This window comes from Paroedura picta, chromosome 11, assembly GCF_049243985.1.
Source record: "Paroedura picta isolate Pp20150507F chromosome 11, Ppicta_v3.0, whole genome shotgun sequence".
NCBI classification, from domain to species: domain Eukaryota; kingdom Metazoa; phylum Chordata; class Lepidosauria; order Squamata; family Gekkonidae; genus Paroedura; species Paroedura picta.
Window position 1 is genome coordinate 59,124,542 of NC_135379.1, and position 14,431 is coordinate 59,138,972.

The 14,431-nt window shown below is 46.7% G+C and overlaps 1 protein-coding gene across 2 annotated transcripts in view; it reads left to right on the forward strand.

Annotated features, from left to right (window-relative positions):
- The window catches only part of CNTNAP2 (contactin associated protein 2), a 1,139,689-nt gene that overhangs the window by 1,015,202 nt on the left and 110,056 nt on the right, over positions 1–14,431 (forward strand). The window lies entirely within an intron of this gene.

The window sequence follows — 14,431 nt, forward strand, 5'->3', positions numbered from 1 at the left end:
CTATGTCATGTAGCCATGCATTTTACAATAGTATTTCTTGGCATGAATGTCATGAAGTGGGTACATAAGGTAAACTGAGAGCAGACAAGTTACATTTCTGAAGGCATGTTTGCCCATTTGACCCTTTTGAACCTAATGGATCAGATGGGCTGGATCCAACTATATTTTGGGCTGGCCAAAAAGGAAGGGAGGTCGCCTTCAGGCACCAAAAGAGGGTGAGAATCTGAAGAACCGCATGGACAAAAGCCATGGGTGGCTGGGGCTGTCACAAAGAGGAGACACGGATGGTATGGAGTGCAAGAGCCAGTCGATTGTGAACTGCATAATTCCACAAGGGTATTCCTTTGGCATCAGATTGTTCTATTTGTCAGTTGGCCACACAAAGATGCCTTATCTGAATCCGACCATTGATCCATCAGGGTCGGTACTGTCTACTCAGACTGGCAGCAGCTCTCCTGGGCCTCAGGCAGAAGGTCTCTCTACTATCTGGTACTTTCAGCTGAAGATCCTGGGGTCTCCTGTATGCCAAGCAGATGCCCTATCACTGGCTCATGGGCTCTGTGTTACAGAGATCCTCAAAGTTTGCTCTAAATTTTAAATATTCAGAAGGTTGCCATTTGAAGGCTTAAGGGGGTGGCAGGTCTCTTCCAACTCTATGATTCTATGACAGGGAGTGGTTCGTGCTGGCATCAGAGGATAGGACTCGCAGTAATGGGTTTATACCACATGCAGAATGGTACAAGCTAGATATCAGGGGGAGGAACTGCACAGAGTAATTCAGAGTAATTCAGCAGTGGGATCAGCTGCTGAAGAAGATGCAGAGCTCCCCCCTCACTGGCAGTCTTCAAGCAGCGGCTGGACAGGCTTATCATGGAGGCTTCAGCCTGATCCTGCATTGAACAGTGAGCTGGACTAGTTGGCCCTCATGTGTCTATGATTCTAAATCAAATAACTGAGCATAGGAAGAACTTGATTCCGTGATTGCCTGATCCCTACGCAGAGACCAAAGTGAGGAATAAAAATGACTCACACATATCATTCATGCCAGTGCTGTTTCTCGTGCATTCTGATTCGTGCATGAATTTATATTATGTATTTTTGGACAGCATTAGTGTGTAAAACTAACCTTGTGCTTAAAGATTTTCCTGAGACCGAAGCCGTGGACCTCAGTTCCAAAGGAAGCCATTCTCAACCGCTTGATAAAGACATGCTATCATTTGTATCGCTTCAAATTAAGGATAACTTTACGTTCTGTTTGAGGGGTTTTGAGGGGTTTATTGCCCACTCCAATTATTCCTCGGAGGAACATTACTTTGCACCATCAAGAGGCCTACCTATAAATCGGGTATAGACAATTTTCTAAAAATACTTCCTTTTGGAAACCAACACCAGCTGTTAATATATTTCCGCCCAAACGTGCATTGTTATTTTTGGATGAACTATCCTCCCGTATCTATAATGATTAATGCACCTGTGGAGAGCCGATTTTTACTGTGAGAGCCGGTGGTGCTTCCTCTTGTCTCGCTTGTGAATAAATTACAAAATGGAGGTTACGAATCATGACTTTTCCCGTTATCAGCTGCCTCCAATGAAGCTACAAACAACGGGAGCTACTTCGAGCCTTTAGAATACCTAAAACCAAAAAAAAATGACGGAAATTTTGACCTGGAAAATGTCTTTAGTATTAGAGTCCCCTAAGATTAATGGCAGCTTCTAGCTGCAGTTGCCCTGAAGACTCATTCCCTGTATGTCTTGGGGGAGGGGGGGATACTGAGCAAACCCCAAGAGAATGATATTTCTGGTCAACTGCGGAATACTGGCGAACGCTTGGAATGCTAAATTCCTTTGCCTGCAAAAATATGCTATGTGAGCACAAGCTTGCGCAACACCGGAAATTTAATATATCAGTATGGTAAATAACAACCAAGAGAGATGTAGGGCTTGCCGAAGAGTGTGGCAACAGTGCAATCCTAAGCAGAGTGACACCTATCCAAGCCCATCTAAGGTCAATGGGCTTCGAAAGGCACAGCTCTCCCGAGGAGACCATCAGCATTACAAATGAACTTCTGTTTAGGGATGCCAGTTCTGCATTGAGAAATTCCTGAAACACCTGGAAGTGGAGTTTGAAGAGGGAGAGTATAGGGATCAGACAGACCTCAGCAAGATATAAGACTCTAGCATCCCTCCAAAGCAGCCAATTCTCCAGGGGAACTGATCTCTTTCATCCAGGGATCAGCGGTAATTCTGAGAGATTTGCAGTCTCCAGCTGGAGGTTAGTAACCCTAGCCCTCTTCTTTCGGATGCCTGCCACTGCAAAAGAACCCGGAAAAAATAGCTAGCTTGGTGCGGCGGCCTGTAATCTGGAGAACCAGGTTTGATTCCCGACTCCTCCTCCACATGGAGCCAACTGGGTGACCTTTGGCCTGTCAGCTTTCTCGGAGCTCTCTCAGTCTCCCCCATGGTTGTAAGCCACCTTGAGACTCCTTTGGGTGGTGAAAAACGGGGTACAACCTTCCCCCCCACCACCACCACCCGCAGCTCTTCTTCTAAAGTTTATTCAAGAAAGATATTAGGCCAGGGGTACTCAAACTGCGGCCCTCCAGATGTCCATGGACTACAATTCCCAGAAGCCCCTGCCAGCATTCGCTGGCAGGGGCTTCTGGGAATTGTGGTCCATGGACATCTGGAGGGCCGCAGTTTGACTCCCCCTGTATCAGGCACTTATAGTCATGCAAAATATAGTATCATTTTAAATATTATCGTATGAGAAACCTTTGCTGAAATTAGTTGAGGCTTGAATGAATATTGATGTCCTGCATGCAGCATTTACAATTAAGACGATGCTGGGAAATCTCAAACCAGGAGACCAGTGCAGGGAAACGGGGCTTGCAAACTGTTTCTGCCCACATGAGACTGAAGAAGCTACTGTTTAGCACCGATTATTGGTTTGTTTATGTGCATCTTCTTTAGACCTGTCAAAGCAAAAAAGGTACTAATAATCCCCCTTGCCCAATTGCCAACCCTGCAGGGCTCCACCTTGTCTCCGTGCAAACTTATAAGGACTTCTATCTACCTGTAGAGCAGGGGTAGTCAAGCTGTGGGCCTCCAGATGTCCATGGACTACAATTCCCATGAGCCCCTGCCAGCATTTGCTGGCAGGGGCTCATGGGAATTGTAGTCCATGGACATCTGGAGGCCCACAGCTTGATTACCCCTGCTGTAGAGGATTCCCTGTTCTTATCTGTCCCAGGCTCAACTGTCTCAGGTCCCCAGACAACTCTGACTACATCATGGACAGAACATCAACATTAACAGTAACTGAACTAGTTAATTCAGTTTCTAGTTTGCCCTGTCTCAAGAGACTCAGGATGGATCACAGAATTTTTAAATTCCAATCAATATAAAATTTAAAACCTAGTTTGCATTGAAATCCAAACCTAGTTTAAAACCTAGTTTGCATTGAAATCCAAAATACAGCTTATACTAATGTTGCCCACGAGATCCTAGTCCAGGACTGGGGAGAGCATGATGTAAATTTGCCACCCAATCAGCTGGCTAATGCTGGGGTAGGCGGGGAGGTCTGGAGAACAGATGTCAGTTCTTATTAGACTGGGTGGAACAAGCCCTATGGGTGGAACAAGCCTAACAAGCCCTATGGAACTACCGTAGCTCCTTCCCCCCCCCCCACGGGCTCTGGTCTCCTTTGGCGGGGTGTTCCACCAGGATGAAGCCAGGACCAAAAAAAACCTGGTTCTGCTTGAGGCCACTTTGATCTGTTTAGAGCCGCAGATCCTAAGCAGATGTTGATCACTGGACCACCATCATTTCCTTATTATGACCCTCTTAGGTAACATGGGACATGCAAGTACAAAATGATGAATAAAATAAAATTAAAGAATCAAGGGGACAACGGGCAGCTCTTTTGGCCTGATTTGCACCATGGATTGTTTTGACCCATCGTTTGGGAGACCGTTTATGCACTGGAGGTTTCATGCCGGGTTGCAGGCTGGAGTTTTAGTTGTGGCAGGTTGCCCCACCTCTTCCTGCACCCACACGGGGGAACATTTGGCCCGGTGCACCTCATCTGCCCTCGATTTGTGCTCCTGCATGGGAGCTGAGACAGTAAAGTTCCCAGTGTGTAAACAGTTGGAGCCTGACGGAAATTCTGTATTCCCTCCAAAGGAAGGACTGCTTTTGGTTCTGTTTTGACTGCTGTGAAACATCCGTTTGGTTTTCTTCCTCTGCTGCTTTATTATAATGAAATGGGCTTGCCTGCTAATTAGCTGCGCTGAGCATTATTTAATCATGGGAATGATTTTTCTTTATGCTTGCAGTGCAGTAAATGCTTGTCAGATTTGCTCCTCGATAACCACAGCTCAGAGCAGCTGTGGCGTTCTCGTTTCTAATGTCTACGGAATGCATAATGCAAGTCAACACCCACAGAAAGGAATTTGGTTTGCTGGTTCCAAATCCAGGGCCTAGTCTGCGCACATAGGATAAAGCACTTTCAATGTGCTTTGGCAGCTGGATTTTCCTGTGCAGAACAGGAAAATCTACTTCTAAAGCGCATTGAAAGTGCATTATCCATTGTGTGCAGACTAGGCCCCAGTCTTTGCCATTACATCCGAGTTCAAGGAAGATCCTTGTGAGGAGCAACTTCAACCTCGGACAGAATGTAGGCCAAGTGTAGGCATGTACACCAAACAGCAAGACTAGACCTAAAATCATTTTGCTCCATACACAGGGTTGGTTCCTCTTCCAAGGAATTAAGGCAAGGCCCTGTGGTAGCGGTAGCTGTGTACCCAACACAGCCACACCAAATGCAAAAGACTGGGAATCCAGCAGTTGAGGGAGGACTTTTGGAAGGATGTGATGTCACTTCTAGGTAACAACCTAGGCTGCCTTCCCTCGTCTCTATGGTTTTGCCACAGAAAAAAGTCCTAGAGCTCTATTGTATGGAGATTATTTTTTCTCCCATGTTTCAGTTCCCTTGGGGATAGGAAATGGGGCTGAGGGCAGGTAATTCCCTACCCTGAGCAGGTGTCTCTCGGCTCTTGAGCATCAGCGGGCCTCAGTTCATTCTGAGTATCTCTGACCAACTGCACCCTTTGTGTCTCTCGGCTCTTGAGTTTACCAGCTCATTGATCTCAGTCTAAAAGTTCACCTGCCCCTGATGTAGGCCACTTTAGCAGAAGCAGAGGTTTTCCTCCTAAGAACTGTTGAATTCAGGCGTATTGAAAAGCATCAGTGGCAAGTGGTTATCATGAATGAAATTTTCTGTAGTGACTGTACAAATCTTTTTGACAGCAAGAGAGAGGGAAGTGGGTCTAAAAAGTCAAGAATCTTAAGAGCAGCCACTCAGGCCCAAGTAGATTAGAGGCTGAGCCTGGAGTGCTCCCAGGGTTACAGTGGATCTCCAGATTGTGGATATCAGTTCTCCTGGAGAAAATGGCTGCATTGGTGGGTGGAGTCTATGGTCCTGTACCCTGCCAAGTTCTCTCCCCTGCCAGTTGGTGGCGCAGCCATGAACGAGCCCTGTAGAAACTGACCTTCTCTTTCAAAGAAACATGGGCCTAGTCTGCACACACAGAATAATGCACTTTCAATGTGCTTTGGCAGCTGGATTTTCCTGTGCGGAACAGGAAAATCTACTTCAAAAGTGCATTGAAAGTGCATTATCTATTGTGTGCAGACTAGGTCCTGCTTAAGATCCAGGTCGGTCCTGGGGAGAGCTTTGGGAATCCAGATTCTCTGCTTCTTTTGAAGGTGGCAAGTACCTACTGCTGTTCTAAAAGCAGAGCAATAAATTTCAGGAGCCAGTGGCTGAAAAATACACTGTGGACATGTCATTTTGATTACCAGTTAATAAGCAAAGGCTGTTTCATGTTTTCTCCTGGCATCTAATATTGGAACTCACTGGAGTTCCCACTGCGTAGCAATGATAAGAAGCCCCTGTTTTATCTTTGGCTGCTTCTGATAACCCACACAAAGCCCTTGAGCTCAGATCATGCCGTTTAGATTGTCAGGGGAAATCTTCATTCCGATAAAAGCCCAGTATCATTTGTCTTGCACACCACACTTCTGTATACACACACACACAACTCCAAGCACTATGAATTTTATTCGTTTCAGCCTTTTTTGACAGAAGTAGACAGTTTTACTGTACTACCCTTAAAACAAATACACTTAAACAGTAACTATCTTCGTGATGATAGAAACAATAAGGCTTTGGATGCTGTATTACTAAAATGGTTCCCCCGTAGGCAGGTAAAAGAGCTCAGGAGGAAGGTCTGGGTGTGTGGGACCTAACGTAAATACATAAGTGCTGTCAGGATACATCCACCATGTGGCAGCCCCAGCCGAGGGGCTTTCAAAGCCAGTGAGAAGCAAAGCTGGTTTGCCATTGCCTTCTGTGGCAGAGACTTCCTTGGTGGTCTCCCTTCCGTGTACCAACTCTTCATGGCTTTGGAGATCTAAAAGAACTGGGTTGTCTGAAGCTGCCGTCTTTCCCAGGGCATCTTTAACAAGGTCAGAACTGCTTTGGGGAGAGAGGACATTGTAAATCTAACCAGTTCTGCAGGGCCTACAAAGGGGAACTCCTCCGCCAGGCATTTGGTTGAGGTCGGCCCAAACCCTTGCTTCCAAATGGCCCCCAAGCCCCTCCTCCTCCTACGACGGCTGCCAATCTACCTAACCCACTGGGTCCCAGCAAGAGTTGAGCTAAGGCTCTTGGACAGTTCCATCATTCTCTAACGTTATTGTTATCATGTTAAGGTTATTGTTGTTATAATGTTATTACTATTATCACGTGTTGTTCCCATATGTTATCTGCCTCTTTCCTGTAAACAGCCCTGAGCCTCCGGAGAGGGCGGTATATAAATATAAAATAAATTAATTAAATAAAAGCTCCAGGTGGTAAAGCAGAACAAGAAGACTCTTTGGCCACAGAGAGGACCCAGAAAATGCGTAGAGTGCTGCTATCCTGGATCCTCCCTTTGCTACTAGAACCAATGGTCTGATTGATACTTAAGTTATAAAACATCCTAGAAAGATACATTTTGAAATAATTACTCAGTGATGGTAAACAAGTGTTGGGAAAGTGGTCACCCTGAAAAGGAGCGACAGTCCGGACCTTGTTCCACTGCTCTCTGTGATTTAATAAAGAAGAATTTTTGAACTTGTAACCATCCTTGTCAACCTTCCTTCTTCAGTGCAATCTCTATGGCAGGGGTAGTCAAACTGTGGCCCTCCAGATGTCCATGGACTACAATTCCCATGAGCCCCTGCCAGCAAATGCTGGCAGGGGCTCGTGGGAATTGTAGTCCATGGACATCTGGAGGGCCGCAGTTTGACTACCCCTGCCATAGCTGGTGGCTGTTGATCTCCCACTATCACAACTGATCTCCAGGTGACAGAATTCACTTTCCCTGATGAAAACAGCTGCTTCAAAAGGTGGGCCTCCTGGCATTGTACCCCAATGACGTCCTTCCTCTCTCCAAACCGCACCCTACTCAGGGTCTGCCCCCAAAACCTCCACCCTAGTAGGACACTGTTCACCCCACCCAATGTCTTCCTAAAAGGATAAGAGGGCTAAAAGGCAGAGGCCTCAGTGAATGGGGTAGAAGAATTAAGCTTTGAGCCCAAAGGACTCCCTCCCTAAGGCCACTGTGAAGAGGAAAGGAGTGCTTAATCCATTTCCGACCTTTAGTACTAAGGTGGGAGCCTCTGTTTTCAAGTTTGGTCGCTACTTTGGTATCTCCAAAAATTTTGCAAGTCACTCCTTGGCTTAAAAAGCTGTCTTCCTTCCAGCAATAAGACTCCTAGGCCCAATTAAAAATGCTTCCAAACCCTAAATGGCCTCAGACTCTCAGGATATCTGCCTTCCTGTGACCACGCCTAGAGCTTGAGATGGTCTGAGAAGGCCTTTGGTCTTCAGTGGAGGGAGGTTCATGAGCACATGAAAGATGGGGAGAGAGTCCTTTGCTGTGGTCCCCAATTGTCCAAAATTTGCTCCTTTGTGTGGGCTTCCATCATCTTTTCATAAGAATCTTGGAAGAGATTACAGGGATTATGTGAACACAGATTTGGATTGTCCATCATTTGTGGGTTTTTTGGAAAGCTTTCTCTGTGAAAGAGAGAAACAAGATCATTTTGTGTGCCTGCCTGAGCTTGTAAGCGCCCATCTTCTGTTTGCTAGCAGATGTAATTTTTGCTGTTTTATACTGTTATTCTTGTATTTTAAAACACATTGGGAGCTATTCTGAAAGCCTGTTGCTGAAATCTGGAATACAAATGTTTTAATGAAAGAAAACAAACAGAATATTAGACAACATGAGCAAAACTTGGGAAATGCATTTGCTAATTAAGGGATGTGGTCGGGTTAGTTTTAAAACTAATGTCTTGCTGCCCTCTAGTGAAATTATTTAGAAACTGAAGTTGTTTCTCGTAATTCAAAAGTAGGCTTTTCCTTTTTTTCGGAGGGCTTAGTTCACACACCATGGCAAAAGTTTACAAGACGGTAATTAAAACAATTTGAAATTATTCCAGTTCTGCAGGCTTTCGTTCCAGAAGGCAATTCATTTAAAGTCTCTTAAGCATGTAAAAGGTAAAGGTAGAGGTATCCCCTGTGCAAGCACCGGGTCATGTCTGACCCTTGGGGTGACGTCCTCTAGCGTTTTCATGGCAGACTCAATACGGGGTGGTTTGCCAGTGCCTTCCCCAGTCATTACCGTTTACCCCCCAGCAAGCTGGGTACTCATTTTACCGACCTCGGAAGGATGGAAGGCTGAGTCAACCCTGAGCCGGCTGCTGGGATCGAACTGCCAGCCTCATGGGCAGAGCTTCAGACAGCATGTCTGCTGCCTTACCACCCTGTGTCACAAGAGGCTCTTCCTTAAACATGTACCTTGCTTTATTTTTGCCTGTTTTTTTCTCTCTTCCTTTTAATGTCTAAATTGTGCTATCCCTTGGGGTGAGAGCAGGTATCATTTGATAACCTCCATCAGTATTTTTAATGGGATTGATCCAGCCAGATTGAAAGATGAATTGTAGGAGTGAAAGATGTTATATGGTTTTTCTCTCACATTGAAATAAATACAGCAGGAGTCTAATAGCACCTTAAAAACTAATTAAATTTGTGGCCGGTTATGAGCTTTCATGGGTCACTGCACACTTCTTCAGGTACTGATAGAATGTGAGTCCATCTGTCAGAACTGGAGAATACAGTGATTCCAGATCCTGGATGACAATAGTAGGTATGATTGGATCAGGTGTGATATGCAGAAGGGCAATAAGCATGGAGAAATCAGCACTGGCAATAAATCAGGAAACCTAGGCCTTGATTCAGCCCAGGAGGATGCATTGGCTTGACCTTTATTATCAGTTGCAATTCAATAGTCTCTCTTTCTAATCGTCCTTTGAAATCTCCTTGTAATAGAGCTACTACCCTTAGGTCAGCAACTGAATGTCCAGGAAGGTTAAAATGGGTCCCCCGTTGCTCATCCTGTGATTTATACCATCGTGGGTCAGCAACACCCTTCCACCCTCTGCATAGGACAAATAGGCCAGTCCCTGCAGCAAATAATAAATGGACATGAGTCTAACATTAGAAACCGCTTCATTCAGAAGCCGCCATTTCCTAAAGGTGATTAAATAATCTCATTGGGGAAGGCATATTATAAAGGAAGGGCAACTACATTTCACACTAGTCTCCTCTGGATCCCTTAAAACAGGACAGATAAGACCCAGCCAATATTTTCATTGATTCCCACCCAGTTCCTTTCCATACTGAATCCACCATCCCAGTTAACTTTTGTACCTCTGAGTCCCATCATCCCCAAGATAGCTGGGGGGGGGGGTGGTGGTGGTCAAAAGGACCCCTTCTTCCTTAGAATCATAGAATCATAGAATCATAGAGTTGGAAGGGGCCACACAGGCCATCTAGTCCAACCCCCTGCTCTACGCAGGATCAGCCCAAAGCATCCTAAAGCATCCAAGAAAAGTGTGTATCCAGCCTTTGCTTGAAGACTGCCAGTGAGGGGGAGCTCACTACCTCCTTGGGCAGCCTATTCCACTGCTGAACTACTTTGACTGTGAACTTGTTTTCACCTGCCAAAAAGCTGCTCTTAGGCAACCCACTCACTGACTTGATGATAGAAATTTATTGCATGTTAGCAAGAGAGAAGGGAAAGCGTCACACACAAGGCTTGTCTGTGCCATCAAAGCCGTAGGTGGCAAGGAAGGGACGGCCTTTCAGGGATTCCGTCCCACAGAGCCGGAGCCATTGTGGAAAAGGGCCAAACGCAGACCAGCGTCAGATGAGCCACTCTGGGTGGCAGAACAGCCAACAGATGCTGCCTGATGACTGCAGCTGGTGCCCAGGGAAGGAGATGGCCCTCAGTTTCCATTGCTCTCTCCTTGAAAGAAAACAGACTGCAGAAAAGCCATCTCTTGCTCCCATCATCTCGGTCGGGAGCAAGAAACGAGATCTTCAGAAACCAGCCTTGCTTCTTTGGCTGGCTTCCCTTCCACGCCTCCCAGCCAAGCTGACTCCTGCCTCCGAGTTTGCAAACGAAGCCAGCCAAGTTTGGAACACCCTGATGATCCTCAATGCTGTTTATTAAAGAATAAATCAACGGTTGGGTTTACGGCATCCCGAGCGGCCCAAGACAGTCATTTAGCCGGTCAATTTCAGCGCGGCCGTTAAGGTCTGAATAATGGCAATGGGGCTGGTAGCGATTGGAGCCATTTTGTATTAGGTAATACTGCAAATTAAAGTTCCCAAAGATGCATTCAATTTCCATTTAATAAGAGTTAATATATGCCTATGATAAAGGAGAATGGATTATTTATAACATTTGCCGAGGGCTAAATAGGGAGCCGCAGCCGTAGGATGGGGGGAACGGCAGACATAGCTGCAGCTCATACTTTCCAGCTTCTTTGCATGAAACGGAGGATGGATGCAAATTTAAGCCCCATTCCTCTCAATAATTACAAACAGCAAGAGCCATCGGCTTGCATCTCTTCTGGCTGATTGTGTTCGAGGCTCATGGAGAAAAAACAGTGTGTATCACATTAACACAGTTGGCATGGAGGAGTTGTGGGGAGCGGAGGAGGAGAGGAGGAGGAGGAAGAAGAAGAAGAAGAAGAAGAAGAAGAGTTGGTTTTTATACCCCACTTTTCCATACCTGAAGGAGGTTCAAAGCAGCTTCCAATAATAGCCTTCCCTTCCTCTACCTACACACCATGTGAAGTAGGTGGGTCCAAGAGAGCTGCTCTGTGAGATCAGCTCTAACAGGATTGTGACTAGCCCAAGGTCATCCAACTGGCTGCATGTGGAGGAGTGAGGAATCAAACCCAGCTCTCCAGATTTCAAGCCTCTGCTCTTAATGAATGCACCAAAAAGAAGCAGTCATCTTTGGCAGAAAAATCCTGGTATTTAAGGGTAGCACGATGTCTATCTGTTGATATTGATGGAACCTGGTTCGGGGAGCGGGGGAAGAGTTCTGCATCTTAAAAGTCTCTTCTCATGTGTAAACAGCAGTGTTCTAGTTCTTATGGTTGCCAGGTAGGGTGTGGTCCATCCAAAGTGAAGCCTTTTTTGGACCCTTAATTTCAATGGCAGGGTTGAGCAAAGTCTTAAATCCCTTCCACTGACCTGAATGCAGGGCCAGATTTACATGAAAAGAGGCCCTAGGCTATTCCACTTATGTGGCCCTTTCACCTCCCATTTTTAAGTTTGTAATTCACATGAAAGATAATAAAATAATAAAATACATCATTAAAAAGGTAAAGGTATCCCCTGTGCAAGCACCGAGTCATGTCTGACCCTTGGGGTGACGCCCTCTAGCGTTTTCATGGCAGACTCAATACGGGGTGGTTTGCCAGTGCCTTCCCCAGTCATTACCGTTTACCCCCCAGCAAGCTGGGTACTCATTTTACCGACCTCGGAAGGATGGAAGGCTGAGTCAACCTTGAGCCGGCTGCTGGGATTGAACTCCCAGCCTCATGGGCAGGGCTTTCAGACAGCATTTCTGCTGCCTTACCACTCTGTGCCACAATTACTGTGATATATATCAATATGTTAAATGAAACATGTTGTGATTGGTGCTAACCTTTATTTAAAAAATGTGTTAAAAAATATATATTTAAAAATATAGGCTGAAGCCTAGTTAGCCTATAGGAAAATCCGGCCCTGCCTGAATGGAACCCCCTGGCCTTAAAGTGAAATCTCCAAGGCCCACAGGGCATTCGCTGGCAGGGGCTCATGGGAATTGTAGTCCATGGACATCTGGAGGGCCGCAGTTTGACTACCCCTGATTTAGAAGAAGAAGAAAAAGCCAAGCTAAATTCCATGCCTGAACTAGTCAGTTCTGCAGCTGATTCAGTGTCCCCCTTCTGTGGCCCCCTTCGCATGAGGATCAGGTTGGCACACTGGCAAGGCTGGAGCATATGGGGCCCCGGGCTGCTGAGAGCCCCAATGGAATCCCTGGGCAAAGATTCCACATACAGTTAAAACCCCCCTCCCAACCATCCTCTAGAGCAGGGGTAGTCAAACTGCGGCCCTCCAGATGTCCATGGACTACAATTCCCAGGAGCCCCCTGCCAGCATTCGCTGGCAGGGGCTCATGGGAATTGTAGTCCATGGACATTTGGAGAGCCGCAGTTTGACTACCCCTGCCCTAGGCTTTTCTATGAAAGGTGGGACTTCACAACAGTGCATAATTCATCCCTTCCCTCTCTGTGCTCCAAGTCAGAATAAATTATGCAAATCAAGGATGTTTATGGAAATTAGCAAAAATCACTTCCATAGCCAATTGTTTCTGGATCAATGATTTAGGTTTGTGTGGATTTTTGTGTTATGAGACAGTATGTATTTCTGGACTTGAGGATTCTTGGAGGCATACCCCGAATAAATTTATTTGTTTGTTTGTTTGTTTGTTTGTTTATCGTACTTATATACCGCCCTCCCCAGAGGCTCAGGGCGGCTTACATAATAACAAGGAACAATACATAAAACGGTCTATAAAAACATGTGTAACCTTATAATAATAACTAATAGTTGTAACCAGATAACAGTGTAACAGTACAATATAACAATACAAAAATGTAACAGTACAAACAGGCCCAGGGCTTATTGGTGGAATTCTGAGGGGGGGTGGGGGGGAGTAGAGGCCCTTCGGTCGCTGTTGATTACGTCTGGTCTCAGCCGAATGCCTGGTGGAAGAGCTCCTTTTTGCAGGCCCTGCAGAACTGTTTAAGCTCCGTCAGGGCCCTGATCTCCTCTGGGAGCTCATTCCACCAGGTGGGGGCCAGAACAGAGAATGCTCTGGCCCTGGTCGAGACCAGGCGGACTTCTTTAGGGCCAGGGATCCTTAGCTGGTTGGTGGCGGTGGAGCGCAGAGCTCTTTTGGGGGCATAGGTGGGGGGCGGTCCCTCAGGTACACTGGGCCCTGACTGTGTATGGCCTTGAAGGTAATTACCAGAACCTTTAGTCTGATCCGGAATTCAACTGGTAACCATTGCAGCTGGTGGAGAATAGGCCGGATGTGAGATCTCCACGGTGTTGCCGTGAGGATCCTGGCTGCTGCATTTTGAACTAGTTGTAGTTTCCGGGTCAGGGCTAAGGGCAGGCCTGCGTAGAGCGAGTTATAAAGTCCAGTCTAAAGGTGACCGTCGCATGGATCACTGTGGCTACGTGTTCCGGGACCAGGTGGGGCGCTAGTGGTTTGGCTTGGCGGAGAAGGTAGAATGCCAGCCGCACTACCTTTGTGACCTGGGCTTCCATTGTGAGGGAAGTGTCCAGAATCACGCCTAGATTCCTAGCGAAGCAAGCCGTAGGGAGCTGCACACCATCCAGGGCAGGCAGACGCACTTCCTCGCACGGGCCCTTCCTACCAGGCCACAGGACCTCCGTCTTTGAAGGATTGAGCTTCAGACGACTCTGCTTGAGCCATCTCGTCATTGCTTCCAGGCAGCTGCCTAATGCTTCTGGGGGGGAGTCAGGGCGGCCATCCATCAGGAGGAAGAGCTGGGTGTCATCTGCATATTGATGGCAACCCAGCCCAAACTTCCGTACCAGTTGTGCGAGAGGGCGCATGAAGATGTTAAATAGAATAGGAGAGAGGATCACTCCTTGTGGGACTCCACAAGTAAGTTGCTGGCAGTCTGATGTTTTCTCTCCTATTGCAACCCTCTGTCCACGATCCCGGAGGAAGGAGATCAGCCATTGAAGGGCTGTCCCTCGTATTCTGGCATCGATGAGCTCATAATCGACTGTGTCGAACGCTGTTGAGAGGTCTAATAATATCAGCAGTGCCGACCCACCTCGGTCCAACTGGAGACGGAGGTTGTCCGTCAGGGTGACTAGCACTGTCTCTACCCCATGGCCAGGCCGGAAGCCTGACTGGGATGGGTCTAGGACCGAAGCTTC